Genomic DNA, 12929 nt, shown 5'->3' with positions numbered 1-12929 from the left:
AAAACATCATTCTCAGTAAACTATCGCAAGGACAAAAAACCAAACACCGCATGTTCTCACTCATAGGTGGGAAGTGAACGATGAGAACTCATGGACACAGGAAGGGGAACATCACACTCCGGGGACTGTTGTGGGGTGGGGGGAGGGGGGAGGGACAGCATTAGGAGATATACCTAATGCTAAATGACGAGTTAATGGGTGCAGCAAACCAACATGGCACATGGATACATATGTAACAAACCTGCACATTGTGCACATGTACCCTAAAACCTAAAGTATAATAATAAAATTAAAAAAACAACAACAATCTGATAATAAAGCAAACCTGTCAACTAATATCCCATAAACGTCAAGGTCAGTAGATAATACTAATTCACCTGAGCCCATCTATTTAGGCCAAGAGCATGCTCAACTCTCTTGATGCATAATAACTCAGACCTCTTAGTCAATAACCAGTATTCTAGATAAGGAAATAAAAAAATTAAAAAAGTTAAAAAAAAGAGTGTTTTATAACTGTTTGCTTGTCCCTCTCTCCAACAAGAGTATAAGCTCTTTAAGGAAAGGAAAAGTATCAATCTTTCTATCATTGCTACTCAGTAATGGTGATAGAAATATAGTGATGGGTATATTTCATAAGTGCTTATTGAATGAATGGACAGATGGTTGGATGAATGGATAGACGAGAGAGAGAGAGAGAGAGAGAGACAGAGAAACTGAGAGAGAGAGGGTAAGTCCATTTCCTAAAGTCACACAAGTTTTACCCAAATTAGGACATCCCTTAACAGCAATCTCATCATCTCTCTACTGTGGGATTATTTGATATACTCTCTCACCCAAGCCACGTGTGTGTGTGTGTGTGTGTGTGTGTATACATGAGTGAACCTACTTTTGTATGATGCTGTGACAAAAGAGGACTTATTTTATCAGCTGCAACCCACAAAAGGAGACACCAAAGCCAGAGCCCAATTATCCTCATTTGACTCAGACCCTCACTGTGATTGTGCATGGTAGCCCCATTATTAGGGTTGCATACTAACCCTGGATTATAACCTCTTAGCACTCACAAGATCACTCAAATTCCACTTGCCTTCACTGAACATATACTCTATGCCAAACTGAGTGTTGGATACTTTCACATCAAATGCCTCACTGAATCCTATATCAACCCTTGGAGGTAGGTAGTGATCATTACTTCCATTTTAGAAAGAGAAAATTGAGGCATGAGTGGTAAACAGAGAACAGATACTCAGCTCAATGGGAAACTTGATAGTAAGGCACTTAAATCTTAATCCTAGATTATATCATTTTGATGTCCTATTACGAAGCCATGTTATGAGTCAGGGAGTTATTAAAGGTTTAATTAGAGGTTTTTGGAAAGAAGAAAAGTTTTCACTGCAATAAGTAGCACTCTAGGTAGGGGAAACCTGGTCATCTGAGTTGATCCTGAATTAGGGGCATTTGCCCAAGTCATTGGCTTCCATGCCTGCAAGGTACAAAAGGAGAGATATCACCTGATTAAAGGAAAGACTCTATGGTTGACCAAGGGCCTGCAAGTTCTAGGGTATGGATGGGGGAGCTCATGGTGTCTTTGTCTGCAGGAGAAGAGATATTCTCAAGAGTTTCTTTCAAATTAAGAGATAAAAAGTGGAAGAAGTAAAACAGAGAAGTGAAGGAAAGAAAAAACACCATAAAATGCCATTTCTTCTGCCTTAGCAAGGTCAGTTCAACACAGTATGTCTCTCCTCTTGCTTCCTTTCTAATCTCACTCCTTAGATCACGTATATTTAGCTTTATTACTTTTATTAAAACATAATCATTAGTGTAAATCACAAGGTCAAAAAGCCATACACCTTTAGGGAAATCCAACTTGATGTGGTGATCCATAATTTGTGTATTCAGGATCATCAACCTCACTGCACCTTTTAAACATCTATCAAAACTAGTGTTGATGAATGGAAATACTGCCTTCAATTTTAAGTAAATCTTAGGGCATAAATAATCCAAGCTCAGACAGCATTCTAGTGACAAGACAGGCCAAACCAAAATGGGCTACACAAGTGTAAAGGCCTTGTGTTAAGGATTGTTGAACCATATTTCACTAAGTGTAAAGGTTTTCATTTGAAGTAGATTTAATACAGTCCATTCCAAACAGGCCCTTTGCAATTCATTGGGAGCTTTAAGAAAGGTGGGAAACTTTAAAGGCACACTTTATTCTAAAATCCTTTGTTGGACACCTGAATACATACAAGAATGACAGTCATTGACAAGAATAAAGGTTTTATCTCATTTCCACAGTACATTTTACTTAATATGCCTCCAATCAGCAGTGCTCTACCTCTGGAATTCCAAGCTCAACTTGTATCTAAGCACTGTCAAATGAAAAGGAGATAATAAAATTACCAGTGTGTTGCAAGGTGATTAAATTTACATAATGACTCTGGATTTGATTAAATGCCAGATCCCCCTCTAAAAAAATTACCTGTAGAGGCATTAAATCTTCCAGCCACACACACTTCACTGCGTTTACGCTTTATCCACAGAAGCTCCCGTTTATCTTAGCAGAGATTACTGCCATCCCACCACAGGAACACAGCATGCAGGTAATGCCTGGAAGCTTATTTAGAAGAGTGGCAGGGGCTCATGCAGCTGATTTGCAGAACAAATATCAGAAAAATGTGAGAGAGACAATCATTGTGTTCATCCAGAGAACAGACTGTACTACAGACTCAGATGCAGACTTTTTCTATTCTACCAAAAATGGAATGGCTTCTTAAAATGCCACCCAAACATGTTCTCCTGAAACTCAAGGCTTCCCCACTACTAACAAACTCTAAGGAGCTTACCATGAGCTGGCCTTTCCAGGAGCAAACTGGTGACAATTCAGGCTATGGTGTGTCAGATTTGGAAATCCATTCCTGTCAAGCTGGTAGGTAACTAATGCATGTTCTCTGATCCTAAATATCATCTCAAAATAGGATTGCATAGTGGGATATTTCCCTATTGCTTGTTTGCTGCATGGCCCTGGATGGCAGTCTTTGGAATAAAAACAATCACACAAACAAGTAAAAAACCTATGCATTATAGTGATGACACACAGCCAAGCAAAAGGCACCATGATACAGCTTCCAGAATACTCATCATGCCTATTGAAAAAAATTACACAACCAAAGAGCTCTGAAATACGATTTGCTTCTAGAACATACCACTGCAAATGGGTGGTACCAGCTCAGAGAGAAAAATAAGTCTTACCACTTTCCAATAAAACATCAAGAATAGGGACTGTAGCATCAGCGTGTTGTTGACTGGGTCCAGCCTGCTTTAGTCAGATAAAAGCAATTACTTCTCTACTATGACTGATGTAAACTGGTCACTCCACATATCCCTAGCTTCAGTAACAGGCAGAGTCTTGGCTGGACAACTATCAAAACCTAAACCCCACTAAAGCTCGTGCTGTTCAATGTTCCATGTTATCCATCCCTTTCAAAGCATCCCACTGTTTGCTATTAAATATGCACCAATCTCTTGCCAGTCTTCTGTAGAGATTTATTTTATTTATTTTCTATGCAACAAAAGCCACATTCAAAATCTTCTGTAAAGATTTAGAGGTAGCTACGGTCCACCTACAGCCTACCTACAATACACCTGTACTGCATTCAGTGAAGATAACACTCAAGTCTCAGGTCAGCATTATCAGTAAATTGTAGAGTTCACCACAACTGTAGCAGGCGGGTTGCCTCAGCAACCTGTAACAATACTTTAGCATATGTCCAACCAAGAGTACTTATGAAATAACCTATAAAAAGTGCCATTATTGGACTATTTTTCATGTGTGTAACAATTTGTATATAAAAAGACCAAATTTTCAGTTGCCAGCACCAAGTAAGGACTATATACTAGTGGATTAATGGTTTCTAGGCATCTTTTATGGCACTTAAGAATATGTGTGAGTACAATAAATAAATAGTTTGAGAGGATACAGGATGTCTTTTAGTATTTCAATTTTTTTATTAGTTGTTAATTTTCGTAATAATCATTTGGAAGGCTAAAACTGAAATTTGTTTCCCTGAAAAAATGTTTTTATCACATTGGTTATTATGGAAGAGTTGTTTTGAGTCATGAAACTGCTATGTTCCATTTTTCTTTAAAAAAAAAAAAGTCCCCAGGGAACTCAGGGAATTAAACTCATAAATTTAATTTCAATATCTGGTAAGCTGTGAGGACAATTATTAAGGCAGTCATTTATGAGTATCTAGGGGAAAACCCAAGTGATAAACAGTAGTCAATACAGATTCTTCAAACACAAATCATGCCAAACGAAGCTAATTCCTGTTCATGATAGAATGACAAGCTGAATGGTGAAAGTGAACGGAGCAAAGTTAACATATCTTGGAGAGAGAAGCATCTGATGTAATTTAACCTGACATTCTTATAGTAATGTCAGAGAAAGACCATAAATAGAGCTGGTAAAGAGAAATCTGATGGCATAGCTAGACTGGTTTGGTGTAAGCTCAATGGAACATGTTAAAGAGTAGGATAAATTCCAGATGCAATACCACCCAGATCATGCATAACCACTCTTAGGTTATATCAACACAGACTGTAATCATAGTCAATGATTATACAAAGTATATGTAGTTACATACACGATTGGGGAGAGAAATGAATAAAATACCTTATTGATATATCAGAGACGTTTACATCAAACTATGTGTCACGTTTTTTAGAGTCAAGTATTTCCCATAGAGAATCTTCACCAAATGAGTACAAATGTAACTAGAAGGAATTTGTCTGTAAAAGGGGCTACTGAGAAAGAACCAAGTGCTATGATGACAGGAAACAGACTCCTTTGTGATTTTGAGGGGAAGGTATTCAAGAGTCCCCTTAACCTACAGAGCAAGTCCAAACTCTTAGTCTAGTATTCAAGGCTCTTCATAAACTGGGTCGGACTTACCTCTCCAGCTGTATGCCATACTGCTCTCCACCTTACCAGACTAATTGCCATGCATTCCCTGGGACTGCACATCTGCAGAGTGTGTGGTTCTTCAACCTAAACTACCCTTCACCTCAATGTCTTCCTATAATAATCTCATCACCCCTTTAAGACAAAGCTCAAAACCACCTTCTTTCAAACAGCATCCTTCCAGATACTCTAATTCGACATAATTTTTTACTCCTCCAATATTCCCTTAACACCTTGTTTAAACTTCTGTATAGACCTTTATTATTGCCTTCTTTGTATGAGAATTAACAGTGCACGTCAATTTCCCATTACAGTGTGAACTCCTGGAGAGTGAGAGCCATGTCTTATTCATTCTTTATCTTCTTCACAGCAGGCATTCACCAAATATTCATTGAATTGGATTGGATTGGAACTGGAATAAACACACCATCTAGACATTTATTATTGGGAATGCCCCCACAATTCCAGGGCAACTGCGATTGGTTTGGCCTTTCCCTTTCCAGATTTTCAGGCTTATTTTCCAGTGCTGGAAATAAACTAAAAGTAATAAAACTAAAAACCTAAAAACAAACCCCTTTGTAACCATTAAATCTCTATCAGACAGTGAATAAAGGACAGTTACCTAACATCTGAAATGCCCTTCCTTTTGGATACTGAGGAACTTAGAAATGTTCAATTCTGTGATTGGGCCATGATTGCATCCTGATTCTGAATCCCTAAAACATGAAGGCAAGGCAGTTGGAGAGCCAGGATTGGAGTCCACCAGAAGAAGGCAGAGACAGAAACTGTCTCTTGGTTACCAAGGTTTCTCTTAGAAAACCCCGTTCACACAAATCTGAATTCAAAGAGGCAACACCCAGGGTGAGCAACATTGATAAGGAAACTAGAGAGCTCTGATCAGGAAAACAAAAGACCATTCCCTCTTGTGTCTCGGTGTTTTGGGTCAAAGTAGGGGTTGCAAGTCTATATCTCTAACTAATTTACGGTATAAATGCATTAAACAAAAATGCACAATAGCTGGAGATTCTGCCTGAGGTCTTCATAATGTCCTTACACAGGAAAGACTGTGAGCTTCATACTGTGGGAATCTCTTTTTGGCTTGTATTATAAGCAGGAAGTGCTTCTTCCCACCCAAGATCCCTCCCATGGTTTAGCTTGTAAGAAAATGCTGTTCCAGCATGAGAAAACTCAGCTCCACCCTCTGGTATGGAGTCTGGCATGCAGTGTACGTTCAGGGAGTGGCTACTACTGGGGCTTGCCACTAGAGAATCACAGGTTCACAGAAAAGCTAGAAATACTGATTTAAGGGAGGCCGTATATATACTGATTAAAAGCATATTTTTTAGGGTCAGATAAACCTGGGTTCAAATTCTAGTTCTTCCATCTACCAGCTGTGTGACCTTAGACAATGTCCTTAGCCTTCCTGTCCCTCATCTGTCACTTTGGAGATAATTACTGCACCTCCCTCATGGGTTTGTCATGAGGATTAAAGGAAATTATGCATATAGTAAATGCCTAAATAAGAGTGAGCTAGAATGAAAGCTAGTGAGGCCAGAAGTCACTGACCTCAAGTTCCAAATAAATAAGAACTTTATAGTTGATAAGGCTAGACCAGAAAATATGGACTGAAGCTGTAGGAGAAAACTTATGAAAAGGATAAAATAAATTATTAGAAAGTATTGAGACAAACTCTAAAGCCTGGTTTGAAACCCACTTTGAGAGTCGCCCAAGGCCAAAGTGGACACATGGTGTTCAGGAAGGAAAACCAATCAAGTTAATTTTCATCTCCATGGAGCATTTGCAAGCCGCCAGAATTCTTCAAGTGTCAGAATGCATAACTGGGTAGTGCCCTCAATATAGAGAAAAAGTAAAAGAAACCTGAAGACAGCAAATGAACACTGAATTTATACATTCAAAATCAAATCCAGTGCCCTCTATATAAAACTTAGCAAAACCTCAGAGTTTCCTAAAGTTACATTTCAACCCTGTAGCCTTTAAGGGAGTCAGCAAGACTGCATGTGCTGACATGGAAGGCATGGAAAGATACACATGTGACATGGTTTCAATGGTTGAAATGTGATTCCTAATGTTGGAGGTGGGACATGGTGAGAGGTGACTGGTCAGCCCCTTTAGCTGCTTAGCATCATCACCCTGGTGATAAGTGAGTTCTCACTTTGAGTGCACATGAGATGTTTTTTTAAGTCTGGGACCTCCTCCATCTCTCTCTTATTCTCTCTCCCACCATATGATGTGCCTGCTCCACCTTCACTTTCCACATGATTGTAAGCTTTCTGAGGGCTTCACCAGAAGCAGATGCCAGCACCAAATTTCCTGTACAACTTGTAGAGCCATGAGCCAATTAAACCTCTTTTCTTTATAAATTACCCAGCCTCAGATATTTTTTATAGCAAAGCAAATGGCCTGATACAACATGAAAGTAGATGTACAAAACTGTGTTTATCATGTTCCAGTCTGCGTTTTCTAAGAACGCATATATAAGTAAATGTGTGTATGTTACCTACGTGTACATATATGTATGAATGTATACATTACATACACACTTATATACATACAGAAAATTTTTACAAGGATATGTAAGAAATTGTTATTGATGTTATACAAAGGAGTGAAACTAGGGGCTTGATGTGGAAGAGGATCTTCTTTTCATTTTTTTTAAATTTTATTATTCTTATACAAATTTTATTATTATACTTTAAGTTTTAGGGTACATGTGCACAATGTGCAGGTTACATATGTATACATGTGCCATGTTGGTGTGCTGCATCCATTAACTCGTCATTTACATTAGGTATATCTCCTAATGCTATCCCTCCCCCTCCCCCCACCGCACAACAGTCCCTGGAGTGTGATGTTCACCTTCCTGTGTCCATGTGTTCTCATTGTTCAATTCCCACCTGTGAGTGAGAACATGCGGTGTTTGGTTTTTTGTCCTTGCAATAGTTTACTGAGAATGATGGTTTCTAGTTTCATCCATGTCCCTACAAAGGACATGAACTCATCATTTTTTATGGCTGCATAGTATTCCATGGTGTATGTGTGCCACATTTTCTTAATCCAGTCTATCATTGTTGGACATTTGGGTTGGTTCCAAGTCTTTGCTATTGTGAATAGTGCTGCAATAAACATACGTGTGCATGTGTCTTTATAGCAGCATGATTTATAATCCTTTGGGTATATACCCAGTAATGGGATGGCTGGGTCAAATGGTATTTCTAGTTCTAGATCCCTGAGGAATTGCCACACTGACTTCCATAATGGTTGAACTAGTTTACAGTCCCACCAACAGTGTAAAAGTGTTCCTATTTCTCCACATCCTCTCCAGCACCTGTTGTTTCCTGACTTTTTAATGATTGCCATTCTAACTGGTGTGAGATGGTATCTCATTGTGGTTTTGATTTGCATTTCTCTGATGGCCAGTGATGATGAGCATTTTTTCATGTGTCTTTTGGCTGCATAAATGTCTTTTGAGAAGTGTCTGTTCATATCCTTTGCCCACTTTTTGATGGGGTTGCTTTTTTCTTGTAAATTTGTTTGAGTTCATTGTAGATTCTGGATATTAGCCCTTTGTGTGTCTTTTCATTTTATATCCTTTTGTACTGTGCATTTTTACCGTAAGTATGTATTATTTTCATAATTTAAAAAGGGAAAACAACCCCAGAAAGAAATAACTCTAAAAACTCAGTACATTGTACAGTACTTTGCATGAAGTAGGACTCAGTAAATACTTGACTGAATGGATGAAAGTCACTCAATCACTCCATCAGTTGGTATATGGGATGGGGGAAAAGCATATACAAAGAAGAGAAAAGAAATTAAAGGGGAGAATAGCAAGCACCAACCTGGAGCAGTTTTCATTCCCTCAAAAGATAAAAAAAAAATGGAAGGAAAGTCACCAAAGGAAAAAGCTGACAAGTATCTTCCCCACCCCAGTGGCGCCTGCTGTCAAAAATTGCAATGTGCTTTGAAAATACTGTCTGCTGTTTGCAGATGACATGATTGTATATCTAGAAAACCCCATCGTCTCAGCCCAAAATCTCCTTAAGCTGATTAGCAACTTCAACAAAGTCTCAGGATACAAAATCAATGTACAAAAATCACAAGCATTCTTGTACACCAATCACAGACAAACAGAGAGCCAAATCATGAGTGAACTCCCATTCACAATTGCTTCAAAGAGAATAAAATACCTAGGAATCCAACTTACAAGGGATGTGAACGACCTCTTCAAGGAGAACTACAAACCACTGCTCAATGAAATAAAAGAGGATACAAACAAATGGAAGAACATTTCATGCTCATGGATTGGAAGAATCAATATCGTGAAAATGGCCGTACTGCTCAAGGTAATTTATAGATTCAATGCCATCCCCATCAAGCTACCAGTGACTTTCTTCACAGAATTGGAAAAAACTACTTTAAAGTTCATATGGAACCAAAAAAGAGCCCGCATCGCCAAGTCAATCCTAAGCCAAAAGAACAAAGCTGGAGGCATCACGCTACCTGACTTCAAACTATACTACAAGGCTACAGTAACCAAAACAGCATGGTACTGGTATCACAACAGAGACATAGATCAATGGAACAGAACAGAGCCCTCAGAAATAATGCTGCATATCTACAACTATCTGATCTTTGACAAACCTGACAAAAATAAGAAATGGGGAAAGGATTCCCTATTTAATAAATGGTGCTGGGAAAACTGGCTAGCCATATGTAGAAAGCTGAAACTGGATCCCTTCCTTACACCTTATACAAAAATTAATTCAAGATGGATTAAAGACTTAAATGTTAGAACTAAAACCATTAAAACCTTACAAGAAATCCTAGGCAATACCATTCAGGACATAGGCGTGGGCAAGGACTTCATGTCTAAAACACCAAAAGCAATGGCAACAAAAGCCAAAATTGACAAATGGGATCTAATTAAACTAAAGAGCTTCTGCACAGCAAAAGAAACTACCATCAGAGTGAACAGGCAACCTACAGAATGGGAGAAAATTTTTGCAACCTACTCATCTGACAAAGGGCTAATATCCAGAATCTACAATGAACTCAAACAAATTTACAAGAAAAAAACAAACAACCCCATCAAAAAGTGAGCAAAGGACATGAACAGACATTTCTCAAAAGAAGACATTTATGCAGCCAAAAAACACATGAAAAAATGCTCATCATCACTGGCCATCAGAGGAATGCAAATCAAAACCACAATGAGATACCATCTCACACCAGTTAGAATGGCCATCATTAAAAAGTCAGGAAACAACAGGTGCTGGAGAGGATGTGGAGAAATAGGAACACTTTTACACTGTTGGTGGGACTGTAAACTAGTTCAACCATTGTGGACGTCAGTGTGGCGATTCCTCAGGGATCTAGAACTAGAAATACCATTTGACCCAGCCATCCCATTACTGGGTATATACTCAAAGGACTATAAATCATGCTGCTATAAAGACACATGCACACGTATGTTTATTGCGGCACTATTCACTATAGCAAAGACTTGGAACCAACCCAAATGTCCAACAACGATAGACTGGATTAAGAAAATGTGGCACATATACACCATGGAATACTATGCAGCCATAAAAATGATGAGTTCATGTCCTTTGTAGGGACATGGATGAAACTGGAAAACATCATTCTCAGTAAACTATCGCAAGGACAAAAAACCAAACACCGCATGTTCTCACTCATAGGTGGGAACTGAACAATAAGAACTCATGGACACAGGAAGGGGAACATCACACTCCGGGGTCTGTGGGGTGGGAGGAGGGGGGAGGGACAGCATTAGGAGATATACCTAATGCTAAATGACGAGTTAATGGGTGCAGCAAACCAACATGGCACATGGATACACATGTAACAAACCTGCACATTGTGCACATGTACCCTAAAACCTAAAGTATAATAATAAAATAAAATAAAATAAAAAGAAAATACTGTCTGCAGATCTGTGAGAGGGTGTAAACAGAAGGCTCTTTAAAGAGTTAATCAAAGCTGTGCTGTGCTCCAAACAGGGAAGGAGCAGAGAAGAGGTTAATGTCCTCCTCTTGGCCATGAAAGATGCTTTGCCATGACGATGCTTCTCAGTAAGGAGCCCAGGGACTACGTGGAAAGTACAGTAAAACACTCCACATTGGTAATAATAGATGCCATTTGCAGAACACTGCTTTCCCAAATATGAAAGTTTGTAACGAAATGCTTTTCCACAAAGAGCGGTAGAAATTATGGGTACAAAACCCTACTAGGTTATCTACTGTGTCTTAGATTGGATTTAATTCCATATAAATCCTGATATGGATTTAACACTACATAAATCCTAATGCTTTCAATGATGTATAACGGGGATTTACACTAATAAATCCTAAGCAGAAAACACAGGCACAAAGCAACAATACTAAATGCAAAGGAAAGAGAGTCACCTTCACTGATTCATCTTGATACATACCAAGGTAATTATGAACTGCCAGCATGTTTTTAAATTTAGGGGTTTTTTTTTTTAAGAAATTACAACTTCATTGAAAGTTTAATGGATGAAGCTATCAAAGTCAAGTTAAAACAAACAAGCAGATGCCATTTTCATTGATCCATTCAATTTAGTATCCTCATGGGAGAGAACCAAATTCCTGAACAAATATAGGAGGGAAATAAGGAAGCCTGGCCCCACAGCAAGCACAGTGTACCTTTATTTTAACAAGGGCAAACTTTGCCTTTGGTCAAGGTGGTCAGACTGAGTACAGTAGCCTTGTTGCCACTAGAGAAGTCCACCAGAGAGCAGATTTACTCGTCAACGAAAACTATATAGATCATTTTCAATTTTGTAATTTAGCAGTTAAGGGCCCTTATAAATATGTTGTCTATGTTATTTCACTTTATTTTTCAAACTTTTCTATTTTCCCTCCATTCTACCCAGCTGTGAAAAATAGGACACTTCCACACTTTGGGACAATTACTCACCAAATGGCTCATAGTAAAAGCACAATGGGAATCCAGACTTCTCTTCTAGCAAACAACCTTTATCTCTTTCCTTCTCCTTTCTTCTCCACCTTACTTATTGTCAGGAGATGTGAGTGTGAGGCCTGGCTGTGCCACCAACTTGCTGTGTGGCCTATAAAGGTGGCTTCTCTTCTCTCAGGTTCACTCTCCCTATGTATACAATGAAGAAGTGGACTAAATGAATGCTAACTTTCAATGGCATTGACTCCATTAATATAAAAAGTCCTTCTTCATCCCAGTATTAACCTGACAGAGCTGGAGGCCTTTTCTAGTCAGATCCCCATTCCCTGATGGAGGATACCCAGCTTTTGGTGCTCTCTTCAGCAGAGTAAAGCTTCTCTGACAGGAAGATGAGAGACTTCCACTCAGGCTCTGGATTAGCATCTCGGAAATCTGAGTCAATAGAAATCGTGCCAACCGACCTCTATGGCACAATATATGCTCACTTAGTAGACATAGTAATAATTAATTATTACTCAAATATTACTCAGTATTTTATGACTATTGGGGTGACATAACTCATAATGACAGCTCACTCAAGGCTCTCCATAATCCTGCAACTGTCTCTGCTCAAAGCCGCATTGCTATCTTCATGATATCTGTTTCAATCATGGTTAACCAGATAGAACAAACAGGAGATACACACACACACTGACACACATGGACATGCTCATACATGTGCATGCACACACATAAACACACACACACATTGTCTTAGTTCATTTTGTGTTGTTCTAACAGAATACCACAGACTGGGTAATTTATAAACAAGAGAAATATGTTTTCCACAGTTCTGGAAGCTGGAAGTCCATGATCATGGTACCAGCTGATCTGGCATCGAGTCAAAGCTGTCTCCACTTCCAAGGTGGCTTCTTGAATGCTACATCCTCCAGAGGGAGAAACACTATTCCTCAGATGGCAGAAGAGCAAAAGAGCTGAGAGGGAGAGA

General features: G+C 38.9%; 1 long non-coding RNA gene across 1 annotated transcript; it reads right to left on the bottom strand.

Moving 5' to 3' along the window:
- Positions 1–1998: 1998 nt before the first annotated feature.
- Positions 1999–12929, bottom strand: LOC134736073 (uncharacterized). Its single transcript, XR_010119770.1, has 3 exons — positions 11942–12929; positions 2480–2646; positions 1999–2369 (listed from the first exon to the last, which is right to left on the bottom strand). It is a non-coding gene; the product is annotated as an uncharacterized lncRNA (long non-coding RNA).

Source organism: Symphalangus syndactylus, chromosome X (genome assembly GCF_028878055.3).
Source record: "Symphalangus syndactylus isolate Jambi chromosome X, NHGRI_mSymSyn1-v2.1_pri, whole genome shotgun sequence".
In the NCBI taxonomy this organism is placed as follows: domain Eukaryota; kingdom Metazoa; phylum Chordata; class Mammalia; order Primates; family Hylobatidae; genus Symphalangus; species Symphalangus syndactylus.
Note: the sequence above shows the minus strand (reverse complement) of the source record. Positions and strands in the feature narration are given on the sequence as shown.